General features: G+C 41.4%; 1 protein-coding gene across 1 annotated transcript in view; it reads left to right on the top strand.

The window, feature by feature from the left end:
* Positions 1–17,795, top strand: part of lama5 (laminin, alpha 5) — a gene marked incomplete at both ends in the record, with an annotated part of 117,108 nt that overhangs the window by 13,811 nt on the left and 85,502 nt on the right. The window lies entirely within an intron of this gene.

Below are 17,795 nucleotides of genomic sequence, written 5' to 3'. Positions count from 1 at the left end.
AACAGAGACACAACAGAATAGGACAAGAAACTGTAATGGGATGTGGGATGTAGTTAAATTTAAGCTTTCTGCACAAAATGTTCCACAAGCACACTGACTTGTGGGTTACAACATGACAGAGTTTTGTTGTATGCTCTCAGTAAGTTAGCAGAAGTTGTCAGAGATCTCCTCTGTGTGTCTATCATTTCCTGATTACAATCAGTGTCCTCCGCTGCCAATGTGGTTTTTAACAAATGATGGGCATGGGAACCACAATCTACAGCCAAAGTGTGTGTGCGTGTGTGCGTGCGTGTGTGTGTGTTGCCAGCTCACTGTGAACATTTCATGTTTTTCAGAGATTTTCCAAGATACCTTATTGGCTGTAATGTCTGTTGCTCAGTTTTTGTCCTCACACCCCTGCATCATAATCACACAATCTACTCCTTCCTCTCTGACTCTCCACAGCTACAAAGACTCTTCTGTCTTGTTGGACACAGTAACGATGGGAAGAATCAGAAAAAGGGGGATTTATAGATAGATATGATGCATCAAACCGCATTCTCTCATTTTTCTCTATCACTCTCTCTCCTTCCTAAATTGTCAGTCTCCATCTGTTAAGTCAAAACAGTGTAATAGAATTAAATCATGTTTCAAGTCCACCCCGTCTGCAGCTGTGTGAAGTCGTATCAGTCACATTTCTCATCACTGTCCTTCAATCTCAAGGACCAAAACAAAGGAAACTTTTATTGCTAAAATCTTTTGAAGTAGAAAACGCTAGTAGCTATGACTCATTACATGTGTAGCTAGTTCTATAATACACACATTGAAGTTCAACTATAAAGCTACTGATGTTGGCAGTTAGTCAATATTTTACCGTTCATAGCCTACTGGCAAGAGATAAGTCAGAGAGAGAGACCTAGAATTTCCTGTTGGTGTCTTTTTTTGACAGTTGACATCCTTTTACAGATGTTTTCATTTCCAATAAATCAAACAGATAACCAGCATATTCACTGATTATGAAAACAGTTGTTAAAAATGTGAAGGATAGTAGCTACAGTATCTTTGTTTGTTGTATTGTCATCCTCATCAGCAATATTATTTCCAAAAATGAATATAACCATCTGCATTCACTTGATCAAGTTGTGATAGCTAATGTTTTAGCAAACAGTTAGCTGCTAACAGAAACAGAGCAATTGCTCATATTGTTGCTAAATGTTGAAATTTGGTCTTCGGGGGCTTTCACACCTACTTTGTTTGGTCCGGATTTTAAGACTTTTCCGTTTGAGCCTAACCATATTGGTGTGAAAGCTCCCCCTGGTCTTGGTCCGGACCAAACCAAACCATGGTCCAGACTTGTGCAGTGTGAAAGCTATTTTTTGTTACAGTAAGATGGTTCAGAGTTTTGAACCTTTAATAGGAAGTTCCAGTAGTTAGCCTACACATTAAGAAGATTAGTGAAGACAAAATGCCACGCTGTGCTGCCACTCCTTAAAAAATCCTAGAGGAAACACTGGTGTTAGTCTTGAGCCTGAGTCTGAGTGCCGTAAATCATTTCATCCATGGACTGACCTGAGCACCGCCTCCCAGTTACATTATTTAGAAATAGTTTTGGCCTCATTTGCTGTTGTAGGTCAAATAGAGACATTAGCAGAAAAGAGATACTTTTGCATATCCAGTTAAAAGTTATTTGTAGGGGCTTTAAATATGAAAGGAGGCTGAAAATCAGAGGACATGTCTGTTCTGATGATGCAACTATTCTGTCATACAACGTGAATGTGCTGCATTGTCAGGCTCCCAGAGGATTTATATGCTATCATCATCAAGCCTCAAGAAAAGTGATGTATTTTTGTGTCTTTCCCTCTCTGTTGTGACATTTCCCACAGTGACTCAGTCAACCACAGGTTTTAATCACAGCTCCTTATAGTGGCCCTCTTTCTATTTCTTGATTTAGGTCTCTTCATTCCCTTGGCTGTCATTCTGGGGGTCAACAGTCGCACTCATTCATTCCTCTATCCACTCCTCCTTCCTCTGCCATGACTCTTATTTCACTTTCAGTCACCATCAGCCTCCATCTTCCTGTTTTCCCTTCCGTCCCTCTTGTTCATGGGGTTAAACGTTGCCTCTGACACTTTGTCCTCACACAAACACACAAACGCTGACACACAGTGCACATTTTTCTGTCATTCATTATGTGTACTGGGCAGGAAAATGAGAGAGGGAGAGGTGCAGAGAGAGAGAAAGAGAGAGTGAGAGAGAGAGACAAATCTGACCTTAATAGGAGTGATTCAGCTTTGAGTGAGAGGAGGGAAAGAGGAGAGAGTGACCATGTCAGAATAAAGGAGGGATGTTGGATGGATAGAGGCAGGGAGGAAAGGAACGAGGGCTTGTGGTTCAAAATAGTTGGCCGATATTTCAGGGCTGATTTGCTTTAGCTGCTTCTGTGTGTTGTTGCAGCTGATATCAGGATGTGTTGATGTTGGCAGGTTAACAAACCCCACTAATAGCTTCAGCTTGGTTTTTTGACCAATTTAGAAAAATGATTCCTCACAGTTATTTTCAGTTTTTCTGAAGACAGATCCAAGTTAATTCATTTTCATCATCTAAAATAATACACAGTCCATTACACTGTATCAGTGCCCAGTCCATTTCAATTTTCTGAACTATACGAAACAGCATAAGGCGCATTTCCACTGCAGGAACTTCGGGGTAATTTTACGGGGCCAGCCCCGTTGGTGCGTGTCTCCACTGCAGGAACCTCCCCCACAGGAACTTTTACAGGGGCCGAACGGAGTCCCTGCCTGGGGGTAGGTACTCGGATCGGCCTTGAAGAAGTTCTGGTGGGGCTTGAGATTTACTCTGTGCTGATTGGTCAGACTCAAAGCAGGATCATGTGACGCTAAAAGGGAGCCCCGAAATAAGATGCATTTTTACAACCCAACATTACTACAAACGGAAAAACGGACGGAAAAAAGAGAGAATAACTCAGTAAAAGACGAGAGTAGCAGTAGGCCTGAAAAAAAAAAAAAAGAGTGGTAAATAGGCGATCGCGGGATTACGTGACGGCATTTATTTTTTATTTTTAAGAAAGCGTCTATACTGACAGAAAAAAACAACAACAAGAGCAGTAAAAATTAAAATAGAAAAAACGCTGCACAATGGCCACGCGATCAAAACTGTTGCACGTCGCCATCAGAGCCCGGTGGGTTCCTGTCTGCAGTGGAGACATGGCCACCGAGAGGGCCGAGTGAGAGGACGGTTCCTGTAGAAGTTCCTACCCCCTCCTTTTACCAGGAATTCCTGCAGTGGAAACACGGCTATACATTCTTTATTTCTTGGCCTTGCATTCATTAATCTGTTTTCATTGCATTCATTAAGAATAAGAATATGCCAATGCACCTATTTGCTAGGAGTTAGGTGAGATCAACACCACCCATGTATATTGGAGCCAAGAGGTCATTAGCTTAGCATAGCATTAGGGTTGTCATTAGAACCGATACTTTGCTACCAAGTCGGTGCTAACACGCAAAAAATACGTTGATACCTGTTATTTTTCTATACTGTAAGTACCAGATATACTACTTTGCCCTCAGCAGGCCGTGTTGATTCCTTTTGGAACTGACATGGGCAGTGAGTCTGAGCATGTGCGTGGTCTCAGTGAATTTGGAAGTACATGTTTTTTTTGTTGTTGTTTTTTTTTACTGTGGTATTGAATGAGTATTGGGAATTGTGAAAATTCACTGGTATTGCTATTGACTACTGAAATTCTGGTACCGTGACAAACCTGCTTAGCATATTGAATGGAAATGGCTCCGTCGGAAGTTCAAACACATGTCAACCAGCACTTTTATAACTCCCTGATTGGAATTAAGTTGGAAATGTAAAAAAAAAAAAAAAAAAAAAGGAAATTGTTGTTTTACATTGAGTAATGTGCTGGAACTAGTCAGCCACAACATGTTCTTTTACATCCATATATGTAGGCCTACATATTAAACACATCAGATGCCTATAAATGAGAGAACATTAGAGGAGCTGGTACAAATATTTTTGGACTTTGGACAGAGCCAGGCTACACTTATGTACAAAATGAGCCACATTTTAATCAGAATCGAATTGAAGTGCCTCTTGTTTCCATGCCTGAGAGTCCTCCTCGTTAGCGACTAACACCGGTAACGTTAATGTTTGTTCTGGTGAAACAAGTCAGCAGTCTAAAACTCAAGGATGTGGGACATTGATTGCTTTGACAGGAAAAGTGAAAAAAAGGAAAAGGGGAAAGGTGAGCTTGTGGGGATTAATGGAGAGAATTAAAAAGAGTAGGAACGAGTGAGCGGGTTAGTGAGAGAGGAGAAGAAGGGGGAGGATGGGAAAAGGAAGGGGAGAAGGAAGGATGAGAGTCAAGAGGAGAGAGACTTAGCACATCCAAAAAGGACTTCATCTGGGCAAGACGGAAACAGAAAGGAGGGCATTCATGTTCTATCTTTAATTGAAATGTCAAAAGCTGTGTGTGTGTGCCTCTGTGTGTGTGTGTGTGTGTGAGAGAGAGAATATTAAAGAAGAGGAAGTGATTATAAGACGACGCCTCCCACTCTTGTTTTTGCCTGTCAGTGGTTTGGTTTTAATTTGATGCTTGATGTGTGTGTGTGTGTGTGTGTGTCCTTTGTCATGCATAATGGCTGTTCCAACCTGGTGATCTGTCACAGGTCAAAGGTCATTGTCTGCCTCTTCACTTCTTAGCTTCCTGCTGCTTTGAACTCCCTGACCGCCTTCAGTGCACGTACACTTCACTCATACACAGACACACGTGCACACACACACACACACACACACACACACACACACACACACACACACACACACACACACACACACACACACACACACACACACATCTCATTATGAAAGAGAGACCTCTAGGTTGCATTTTTGTGCTTATTTGAGATTTGATGCAGATGATGAGGTATTTTTGGGGGTGGTGTGATCAATTAGTTGATCAAAAACAAATAACTGAAATCACCAACTGATCATATCAGTTATTTATAAAACTATAAAGTGGTTCTCCCTGCAGCTCAAGTTTAATTTGCTGTTTTATATCATTGTAAATTAATTCTGGAGAACAAGGTGAAGATATGACTTTTAATTTGAAAAGTCAACAACGTCAGGCATATGTTGTTATTTTCTGGCTTTTTTTGTTTACTGACTGATTTTATTGATAAATAAATAACCAACAATGGAGGTAATTTTATAATACTGTAATATCAATTGTTACTGGCGATATTGTCGGACAAACTTTTAAGATGTTTCTTGCGCTCTTCAAGGTGTCCAGAATGTTGGGACATTTTCTAGATGAACTCTTTTACCAAAAGTTAATCCAGAGAAAAATCCACGATGAAAATGGCTCTTAAAGGATAATTTCCGTTTTTTACAACCTGGACCTTATTTCTAGCATAAAATACGATCATTTTACTCACCCAGACAACTTTGATGTCATTTGGAGTCGTTTTGACGAAATTAGCCCCAGTGGAGCGGCGCGTATATCCGTATAATGCGAGAACATGGGGCACGCAATGCAGCCTCTAAATAACACATTATCCGCCGCAAAACTCGTTCATTTCACCATTATTTAGTTATGATACACTAGTGCTATTCCCCTCTGAGTCCGGGGTTATCTGTTATCAACATCCGGGGTCTGTAGGTTGACCTACTAACCTCTGACCTGGATGATGTCATCTCCGACCGCTGCCCGGCTCATTCTGATAATAATCATTCCACTTGAGAACGTCCAGGTTGCAGAGAGGAAGCCTGTGGAAGCTGAACTTCATCCAGCTGCTCAGTCGGAGATGACATCATCCAGGTCGGAGGGTCAGTAGGTCAACCTACAGGCGCAGCATGTTGATAACATGCCACCACGGGCTCGGAGGGGAATAGCACCAGCATATTATAACAAAATATTGGTGAAATAAATGAGTTTCGCCGCAGATAATGCGTTATAATAGAGGCTGCGCTTGGGTGCCCCGTGTTCTCGCATTATACGGATATACGCGCCGCTCCACTGGGGCTAATTTCGTCGAAACAACTCCAAATGACACCAAAGTTGTCTGGGTGAGTAAATGATCGTATTTTATGCTAGAAATAAGGTCCAGGTTGTAAAAAACGTAAATTATCCTTTAAATGTATGTCCTTGATGTCTTTAAACGTGGCTTCACTGACTGGATGTTAGTACATTTCTGATTTATTTAACTATCTCCTTCTGATTCAGTAGAAGACATGTTTATAAAGATGCTGTAAACAGGATGCTTTAGAGCATCTATGTGGAAACAAGGTTTTAAACAAGTCCTCTGAGATCTGCTTCAGACATGTTTGCTCTGTCCTCCAGTCAAAGCAACCCATGAACATCCATTCAGCTCAGTCCCATTGTATTTGTGTTTGCTTTCTGTCACAACCTCCTTTTGATGCTGCAGTGGTCCTGAGCCCTCCCAATGACTTAGCATTCAGTGTGCCCCTCAATGGGCCCTTTATCACACCATTGTGTCAGTGAGAGTGTTCGGCCCATTCAGAGGGACCGCGGTGAAAAAACATGGAGGAAACAGTTGGTCGTGAATGGCCGCTTAAGTGTCTTCACAGGGAGGCAGAGGAAATGGAATTCAATGGTGAATTAATTAAAAAGAGAGATTAGACAGGTTAATCAGTCAATTATGAAGCCGGCAAACAAATGTAGATATTTATTATGTAGTCTCTCCAAATTTAGATCGTTGTTAGAGTTCAAAAACGTCCTTACGGGCAGAGAGATATAAAGGAGGTTTCCTCTCCTGGTATTTCTTCGGATGTTTATCTTTTTCAAGGTCTCTGTGAGCTGTTGACACATTCACAGAGGGCAAAACCATATAAGACCAAAGCCCTTCACACAGGCACACCTTTAACCCACTTGGTCGACTGGTTGGCGTGGGAGTCATGATGGACAAGCGTAGACTGTTAATCAGGCAGATCTTAAAGTCAGATAATATACTGTATATTCTCAAATAAAAGCCGAGTCTCCTATACTGAATATACAAAACCTCTCAAAGCCCGTTTAAACAGTTTCTAAGCAGCTTAATTTGTGCTAGAGTTCTCAACCGGCCTGAAAATTAAAACGTGACCCGCTGTTGTTATTGGACCCAATGCAGCCGGACTCAAGAGCACTAATTCTCGGTCCGAATGCAGCCAAAAAAAAAGGAAGCCCATGGTCCACCCAAGTTATTCGCTTATCTTTTCAACCTCAACTTGCCGCTTTCGGTCGTTATGTTCAGGCCGGTCTGGCCCAAATGAGAACTTAGACTGACCTAAGGAAAGAGAGGGAGCCTGTATACAGCCTATGGCCCGAACGTGCATTTATTTGGAAGATGATGATGTGCACACTGGATGTAGCTGTTTCCTTCTATTCTTACTCTTTTAAGCAGTAAGAACAGGGAAATTTGAAAGGATTTTCCATCTTTGCTGAGCATGAGATTTATTTTAAATTAAATAAAAGCCTGTCCCATATAGTCTGTCTCTCATATAAGCTGGGTCAGTTCAGCAGTTGAAGCAAATAAAAGCCTGGGATTCTATTTGAGAATTTACAGTAATAGATAATATAATGTTAGTTAGAAATTCAGCTGCTAGGGTAGCATTTACTACTATATGTGTATGCAGGATGCATCCATTTTGTGCTCTCAACTCTCAGTATCATTGGCTATTTGTATTGTCTGCCAAAACATGGATGAATGAAACCTATCGACTTGACCACGTCTCATATTTCTGTCGAGGAAAAGTTATTTCACAATTTATAGCATTTTATCACCCAGCCCTGGTGGGCTACTGTCCCCCTCCTACCTGGGGAACAGGAGGGAGACACAGCTCTAACTACACAGCACCGACATGCACTGAGAGCCGCATGTTGCAGAGACGTTATAAGATTTAAAAAAAAAAAAAAAAAAAAAAACGCAAATAATAAGCCGACGAAAAGGTGCAACTTGCCACTTAACTTTTTGTCGATGTATTATTTGCGGAGGTTTTCTGGGGATCTGTGACGGTGGAGGATCCGGGACTGATTGACTGTGGACCACCGCCAGTCTGATCAGGTCCATCACAGCACAGCTGCTGCAGCTGCAGCACTGCCCCGCTGTCTTTCACATTACTCACGTGTATCAGCGCAATCTGTTTACATTAGGTTAAGCCGCCATCAGGAGAATAATGACGCGACGGTAAATGAATGAAAATAAAATTATGATAATGTACAGATATAAATATATTTGTTTCGAAACCTTGGGCACAATTTTGGCCCCTGGATCATGATTTTGGGGGCATTCTTGGTAAAATTGGGGGCATGTTACCTTTATATTGTAAATAAATTATTTAAATTTGACCATTAGTGCCTAATGTGATACATTATGGAAATTGCATCACTTATATGTAGCCCATCTTTTGAAATAAGATTTACTGTACAAAATTTGATGAATAAAACCAATGATCGTAGACTAGACTAGTCTGAAAATGGCATAGACCTCTGTGCTGTAAGAAAAAGAAAGAAAATTGAGAATCGAATCGAATCGTGACCCTAAAATCGAAAATCGAATCGAATCGAGGATTTGGAGAATCGTGACACCCCTAAACAGCATTGGACATAGAAGTGAATGCTGATGGAGATGAGGCTGGCAGTTTCCCACTGCCTCACATCTGCCAGGTTGTGGTTGTGTCCGTCCAGCTGCAGTATGACGAGTGTGTGGAGCTTTCTCTCCAGACTAAACCCAGACAGAAAAGCACTTGTACCAGACTTGTCCTCTCTGAAGGACACCAGTGAGTTTGAGCAGTTTTCTTCCTGCGCAGCCAAGCCAGACTAAGAATAGACTGATGCTAATGTCTGCCTGCTATCACACAATGAGCTCATTTTAGTGTGATAGAAGCAGAAGTGGAGCCAGATGAGCTGTATTTCACTCAGATACGGTGTTTACTGTAAAACCTCCAATGACTTGAACATTTAGTCCTTGTCTGAATTGGTTTTAATTAGCACTTTGAAGAGAAACAGACTCACTTTGTTATCAGGGATGTTTTCATACCTGTGAGGGTCCCACATTAAATATCTAAAGTTTAGCAATAGCCTTCACCTAATCCAAGTTTTATTCACTTTCCCAGTACTTTCCTGTTCTTTGCATCTCATGTTTTTTTCAAATTGATCATAAAGGAAATGTGGGAACATAGGGCCTAATTTTGGGAAGAAAAAAAAAAGCTTAGAAATGAGGGAACCTAAGGCGGAGGGAACATAGGGCTGTGGGAACATAGAGCTGAGGGAACATAGGCACACTCCCATTTCAACAACTTTCCTGCTTCCCATGAAATTTAGCTTTGACTTTGATGGTCCCCAAAGGATGGCTGCAACCGTGTGACCTCTTTACCGTTGCTGATGTTGACATTTGTCTACACATAGGGCCTACATTCATTTCCCCCCAGGATTAATAGCAATAAAATAGGTGATCCTTAAATCCATAAATAAAATTTAAAAAAGAGAGAGCGAGAAATCATGTTATGTGTCCTCTTTTTGCAGTTTGATAAAATCATTTATTGAAGGTCAAATGACAAGCTTTGTTCAGGACTTTTTATCAGTAGGGGGTTCCATCACAAAAAAACCTAGTAAGTGGACCTTGAGCATTTAAATTCCTACAACTAGCAAGGTCAGCATGACTTTTTGAGTGTCTTAAGGAAAGCATTGTCTTTCTTTCATTCTCATTTTAAACAGTGAGTGAATGTCGTTTGTCAGGAAATCTTTTGTCCATCAGTTATCTTTACCCATACTGATTTATCAATATTTCCCAGAGACAGAGGAAGAAAGGCAGACAGGAAAGATAAAATGTTAAGAAACAAGGCAGGAAAAAGAAACGCAGTGGGAGGAGGAAAGGGGGGAGAGAGAGAGGTTTGCCCTTGTTAATGTGACAGTAAATATTGACTTTAACCAGGTCAGCTCCAGTAGATTGTTTGAGTTTCTCCTCTTGAAACGAAGGAGGAGGAGGAGGGGGAGGAGGGGCCGCAGAGTTCAAGTCAATGAGTTAAAGTTAGTCTTTTATGTTACATTTCTAATGATGGACACAAGTGGAAGTTCACCAGTGTGTCTTCGACTGCGGTGTGAACATTCATCTTCTACCCACAGATGTTTTTAGGGATTTAGGTTTAATCCAGGAAAGTCAGTTTCAGGTTCTGTTCAAGATCTCACGGATGTTGTTGAAGAGCATTTATGTTTTGGTACGTTAGCTTCACCTGATCCAGACACACCTACACACTGTCTGGTGTGTGTTTTTCATGGGGTCAGCAGGTGATGTCACACTGACTCACAGTTTCTCATCTCTGTTGTAGCTACAGTGAAATGATGGAGGAGGGGACTTTGAACCCACATTAAGTACCTTACACTTTGAAATACCAAAATGCATGCTAACATTACTCCACATGTTTCCAAGCAACCTGTAGCACTTTTTCGAGCTTGTACTTTGGTTCATTTGTGTTTTGGTTAAAGCAGAAGTAAGCGGAATGTTTGTGTTAATATAAGTCTTAAATAGTTATATCTTCCGACAGCAATCACTTATATAGAGTGTTTGGTCTGAAACACGGGTCTGTCAGTCACTCTGCTCTGCTGTAAGCCGAGGAGAAAACTTTCCTTGTATCCTACAACCTTTATCCAATGAGGAGAGAGAACGGCATAAAGGGGCGGTCCTCTCTGTGTGTGTAGCCAAGGGATTCGCGTGAATGTGGTGACGTAGGGACGAGCCTACGTCACTGCCTGCTAACTCCATCGGCTGACAAGAAGTTAGCCAAAACGACCGGACTGCTTACTTCTGCTTTAAGACAATAATACATTTCTCCTTCATCTTGGTAGCATGGTAAACAGTACAAACAGATGCAATACCACAGATACTTGAGCTTGTGTGGTCAGGTTTGAGCGTCATTAGAGCTTTGCAGGATATTTTTGAACTGCAGAAATGCATGGTGTATTCTTGATGACCTGCAGTGTTTTCTATGGAGGCCCCATCAACGGCATCATCATTCTTGTTCTGATTGAAACAGTGGTATGCTCTTGTCAGTCTGAATGAGCTCTTACAGTTGTGTGGCTGCAGGAACTCAATGGAGAGAGAAGAGGGGGAGGACAACAAACAGAAGGGAGTGTTTTCCCATAGTTAAGTCATAAAACTTTGAATGGGAGTGGAGCAGGTGTGTGTGTGTGTGTGTGTGTGCTGGGGGTTGACTGTTTGACACAGTCGGTGTAGGGTTATGCAGGGTGTGTGTACACATGGTTTTTGAATAGCCGAGTGCCTGTGAATTGAAATGTATTGATTTTAAGGATTAATGGAAAATGAAAGTCAGGAACAAACTCAGTTGGATAACGCTCAAACCCTCTGTGGCGTCTAGTGGTGGCGATGTGTGGAAAATCTTACAGACGCATGTTCAAGATCAGTAAAATCACACTTGTGCACACACAGGTGCAGTATTTTACAATAGTAGGCTATGTATTCATTTCAGCGGCAACTGAAGATGAAACAAAAAAAAAGGTGGTCAGCTCAGGCCACCAGCAGAACTGTTGACATTAAAAACAAAGCATTACTTAAATCTCCTGTAGATGATAAACAGCTTTGAGTAAAGTCCCTCAAATCCTTCAGACATACGAAATAGCTTGAATAACTCAAACGTGTCGGCGTGTGTCCATCTGTGGAAGAAGTTCACAGTGTCTTAATGAAGCTTAGTCAGAGTTCAGAGGCTGTTACTGAGTGTGACGCGCTCTGCAGGGCAGAGTCCACATTTAAAGCCTCATTGCAATGGGGAGCTATGGAGATGACCTGACAGAGAGAGAGGAGTGTTTGTGTTTGTGTTTGTGTGTTCTTGTACTTACTACGTTGTGAGGACCGGAACGAGTTTTTAACCAACAGAGTGAGGACATTTTTGGGAAGTGAGGACATTTTGGCCGGTCCTCACTTTTTCCAAGGGCTGTTTGAGGGTTAAGACTTGGGTTAAGACTTAAAGTTATAATGAGGTTTAAATTAGGTTAAGAGTAATGGTTGAGGTTAGGGTAAGGGGCCAGGGAATACAGTATGTCAATGAGTGTCCTCACAAAGATAGCGTTACAAGGATGTGTGTGTGTTGTCAGCTCAGAGAGAAGGAATTTTTATTATTATTCAGATTTCTAATCTCTGCACTCCTCCTACCTGGTGTTCGTAGACATTAATGAGTCACTGCCGGCAGGGACCGAAGCTGCGACCCCATGAGCACCAGCGGGTCACCGTCCTTCCACCAGGGGGGTCGCTCTGCTGTGAGAGCAGACAGACACACAGACGGTACTCACACACAGACAGAGGAGGTGTTTATCATCGACTGAAGGGAAACACACTGAGCTGCAGCGTCTGCGGTTGGTTCCATTGAAGGCGGCAGCTGGAGCACCTCAGCACACCGTCGACAGCAGTCACATCCAGTCTCGTACTGTAACACATACTCCACATAGTTGGCATGGTGGAGAACATTTCTGTGTGTCTGCCCGTCCGCATGATGGACACCATACGCTCCAGGAAGCATGAGGCAATATCCAAAACCAGTCAAGTATTAGTATAAGGGCGATTCCACCAAAAGAGTGCCATTTCTGTCCCCAGCATATTAAATGTATAAAAACATGTAATAATATAATATAAATTGCATTTAATTAATAAACAAAGCACCATACACATGAATCACTGTAGAAATTAAAGATATATAATTTTTAATTACTATAAAAGGCTTTCAAAGCACTGAAACAGCCTTTGTTGCATGTCCCCATGCCAAACGCTATAGTTTACCACAATGCATTATGAATAAAATCCTTCTAAAATCTCATTTTTTTTGCATATTAGTGTGACTTTATATTATATCTACACTTATATAACATTTTTTTAATTAAAACCTAATTATATTTTGGTTAAAATTCACATTTTAGTCCCGTCCCCAGGTTTTCACTCAGTGCTGTTACCCGAACACATTCTACACTCTAAACGTTTTGGAACATTCCACCAGTGACATGTTCTGCTGGAAGTGACATCATTTGGGTCTTCTGAAAGTCATGGCAAGACCAAAATTAAATTCTGTAATTTATTTTTCCTGAAATTGAATGATATTGTAGCTATGTCAGGGTCCGTCACTCTTAAAACTCATTCCTGTTACCTAAATTATCTCTAGACAGTGTTTGTTGATATCAAAAGTAAAATATTCAGTTAAATCCTAAGAATGTGCTCTGTGTGCTCAAGCTATTAGTATAGATGCTATTTGGCTAGATTTCACACAATTGCTGATTTTATGCTAAAAACTCATTGCTGTTACCCTCATTGCTGTTACTTTTTCTTCAAAAATGCAATGATAAAAGCAGCAATAAATTAAATAAAGTAGCCTGAGATTGACCAGTACTCATTTTGAATGAGTAAATGTGTATATTTAAAAATTCTATACTGAAATGGAATGAAAAATGAAGTTTAATTTTTAAGAGTTACAATGAGCAAATGGCACTCTTTTGGCGGAATGACCCATAAGAGGGTTATGATTGTATTTGAATAGAACAAAAATCAATAAGTGGATAAAATTATTCCAACTGTTAATCAGTTCCCAGGGTCATATTCATGTGCTTTAAGGCTTCTTGTTTTTATCTTTCCTCATTAAGACGACCCGCACTCCCCACCTCTCTCTCTCCTTATCTCTTGCTCTCTTCCTCCTCCCTTTCTCCACTAATTACAGAATTTGCCGTAGCTGTCTGTTAGAATAAGGGATGAAGGAAACCGAGTGGGTCAGGAACGTAGAGAGAGTCAAGGTCAGAGGAGAGGAAAACTCCCTCCCGCTCCTGTCCTCCCTCTCCAGCCCGGTTTGATCACTTCTCTCCCCCCCTCCTCTTTGGGTTTAGATTTATTCAGAACATTTCATGCATCTTTTTTTTTCCCAGGTGACTTTTATGATCACTTGAGCCTGCACAATCTGTCAGGCTGCAACACGGCAGAATTTGGAGCCCTGTCTCATTTAAACTTGGCAGCTTTTTTTTTTTTTTTCAAACTTGGACCAAGTGTCACTTCATATTTAGTAGTTGCTTATGCTTTTTAATGAGTTATGACTTGGGCATTGTCTGCACATCAGCTCTTATACCTCAAACGCCGCCTGTGGAGATTTGATCAAACCTGGACTAAGTGATGCTCCAGCTAATGCTTTCAGTATTACTCTCATTTTAACCCATTGTCTTGTTTAGTTTATAATGGGGATGGTGTTTTTTTCTATTGCTTAACTCAAGAACACAAAGTTGCAAATGTGAGTGAGATGAGCTTTATAATTAGAAAGGTGCAGGCTCCCTAATTGGGTGGTGTGTAGTGGAGCAGGAAGAGAGGGGGGGTTGGGGGTAATAGATAAAGACATGAAAATGAGGGTAATTAGTCCTGGAATCCTTCAGTTCTCTCTAAACTAAAGTTAACCATCATAACTCAAACAGCCTCAGTCAACTCTCCATCATCAGAACTGGTGAGGTTGGGTTTGACTGTTTCTATCACGCTCTAAGACATGGACACTGACCTCACGACCTCACGCTGTGACCAAATCCTTGTGATTCCAGACTCAAACCAAGTGTCAACACTCAAACACACACGGCAAGAGTCACAGTCAGGTTTTATTTCAAAATGTACCCACTTTAATAAAGTCTAAAAATCACAAAAGAAAGATTACAACAATAGGACTTTTTACACACACACTGTACAGGAGTTTCCACATCCTCAGGGAAACAGGGCATCAGTCTATAAAAGAACCCAGAGGATCAACTGTTCTCCGCTGGCTTCCTCTACCTTGTTTCACCTCCTTCCCTCCTCCTCCTTCCACTCTGTCCTTCAGCCCTTTTTCACTTCAACCGCCATCATGTTTCCCTCTTTCTCTGTTTTTCATAGTTGTGTTGAAGAGGTTAATTCACTCGTGTTACATTGAAGTTACTGAACCAGCAGAACAGAAATCACCAAAACCCTGTAAATAGACCATTTGAGTGACTTTTCTTCAATCGCCTCCCTCCTCCTTCTCTCCTGTCTTTCCTCTCTCCCTCCTTTCCTTTCCCTCTCTCCTTGTTGACTGATAAGAAAGGCCTTAGACACTTTTTCCATGACATGTGTGACTCATCTTATCTCCTCTTGTCCTCCTCCTCCTCCTCCTCCTATCTTCACGTCTCCTTTTTCTTTCCTCATTATCTTCACCACTTGTCTCATCGTCTCTCCCTGTTCTCCTTCTCTCCAGCCTCTGTTTTGCTTCTCTTCTGTATGTTAATTACTTCATTTAATTTTAAATTTAATAATCAGATCAATTTTTAGTCTTTGATGAAATCATTGGACATCCTATGTGTCTCAATGACATTTAAGTGGGTTTGTTTTTCACAATGAATTATTATGTGGAAAATAATGATGTCTTTCATAATTCCAAAGGCGACTTGAAAAAGAGATCAGAAATCTGTGTTTGAATCTCGGTTTCCTTTCATTATCCCAGGTTGAGGGGGCTGTGGCGTTTCCAGCTGGAAGTCAGTATTTCTGACTTTCTGACATCCCTGGAATGCAACACAGAACCGCGTCTTAAGCCAGCTTTACTTGTCTTGCCCTGACATGTCACAGATGCTATATATGGCTCTGTGCATAAGCTTTTAACACCAGTGTGGAGATGGAAAGAAATGAGGAGCGAGTCTGTAATCTTAACATTTTGCAAGTGTTTCAGAAACACAGAGATCAGTGGCTGAGCGTGTACAGGCCGGCTGTGTGGATGGATGCAGAGGTGATGAAGGTGCAGGTTGTCTCTGAATGTCTTTGGCCTCTGGGCAGTCAAATGCCACCTGGAGAAGTGCGTGGTTGGAACATCAGGTCCTAATTACTGAGAGCATGCAGGATGCTATTACATACTTTTCTCTGAAAGTATTATGGATGATTTTCCTCTCGTAGATAATGTAGCTCCAGGTCACTTTTTTTCTATCTGTGGAGATGAAGACAATCAGTACGTTTACATGCAGAGCTTAATCGAGCTATGCTCAAAATTCGATTTTGGCGTCAAGTCGGACTTCAGTCCTTGTCTCAATTTACATGCAACTGAGAAAATGGAATAACTGATGGGGTCCGCCCCCTCATGCGGCGTCAACCGTTGTTTCAGCGGGTTAATACGCCCCCCTGTCCTGTTGACTTTTCTGTCACCTTGTAAAAAACTGAATATAAACAACCTAGTAGCTTATTAATAAATTCTCAACTGCAGTTCCCGACCAGACGCGTCAGTCTGGGCTGGATGCGCGATGAGAATAGGATACGGGCTTCCTCTCTCTCTCTCTCTCTCTCTCTCTCTTTTTTTATAATAAAACACTCTTGCTGGTCGCGCTGTGTGAAATGCATTGAATCAGCGCTGTTGTTGGTTTTTTTTCTTTACTTTGCGGGGTTCGGGCGGCTTCTGTGTTCCACTTGGTGCCGTCTCTACTGTTGTGGAGCATGCGCACATGCATTGTCCAGTTATACTCCGACTAAGGTGTATACATGACGGAGAAAATCGAATTCCAATCGCATTATCTGGGTGTCTTAATCGGAGTTCTCCAACACAGATTTCAGTCGGACTAAGGTGTTTACATGCACTTCAGTTGTCCAGTTATAGTCGGATTAAGGCAATAATTCGTTTTTTTTCAAGTGTCATTATAAACGTACGAGTGACCACACTAAAGAAAACACTTTGAGCTCAGCTGATACCCCGTAACTTGGGACAACACACCCTCTGAGTTGAGCGCTTTCCAGTTGAAAAACGAATACCAAAGTTGGGAAAATGGACGATTAAAAAGACGAAACAAAAATACAACATTTACAAAGGTAGAGCCTTACAAAGGAACAACAAAAACCTGTAACAAGCCATTAGCCACTGCTCTCTAGGCCACAACACTCTAGGCTGTTTTTTTATACATACAAACAGCGTTAGAAAATGTGGAGCGATAGAACTGAACAGTGCTGTGCACATGGCTGACTTTAATGTGAGACAATTACCAGAGAAATAAAATAAACAGTAAAACTGCAGTGTTCACCACTGTTTACGTGGTGGCAGCCATCTTGGATTTTTTTTTGGTAAGTGCTGGTGGGACTTGTCTGACTTTTGTAATCTTGAACGCCCCCTGAAGTCAGATCTCCAACTCGGAAACTTTCCGAGTTGGAGATCTGACTTCAGGGGGCGTTCAAGATTACAATTCTAACTTGGAGGTGGGAAATCCAGACTTCTGAGTACAACTGTCTGGAACGCAGCATTAGCCCCAGGCTAACGACAACATTTTTAAATGTGAGCTATGCATCCTTCAGGGCTACCTGACCAACCCCACCTCAGAGCAGGCTTATCTCTGTGGGGTCTTACTGTAAGCCCCAAGAAGAGATAATACAGTCATGATAATAACAAATTAGTTAAACCCATCCCATGCTGCCACTAAACGGCACAAAAGTTACAGCAGTATTTGATATTATTGAACTAGAGTCCTACACTACAAGGTGTTGGCAGCGGTATATCATGAAAATTGACGATTATCATATCACAAACATTTGCTTATCTACAGTACTAAAAAATAAAACTGCAGCCAAGTGTAGAATCGCTCCTCCACAAGGTATGGTTTGTCATTTCTTGTTTTGTTTTTTGTTTTTCAAGTTTCAAGTGACAATACAGTGTTTGTCAAACCCCCCCCCCCCCCCCCCCTCCCAAAATAAAAAAATAAAAAAAACTTTTCATTCCAGTCTTTGTGACTGATGCTCATGATAGTTCTACCAAGGAAATCTCACTGTTAGTTTTGATGACGATACAGTGTT

This window comes from Trachurus trachurus (assembly GCF_905171665.1).
Source record: "Trachurus trachurus genome assembly, chromosome: 7".
In the NCBI taxonomy this organism is placed as follows: Eukaryota; Metazoa; Chordata; class Actinopteri; order Carangiformes; family Carangidae; genus Trachurus; species Trachurus trachurus.
This window is presented reverse-complemented; position numbering and strand designations above follow the sequence as displayed.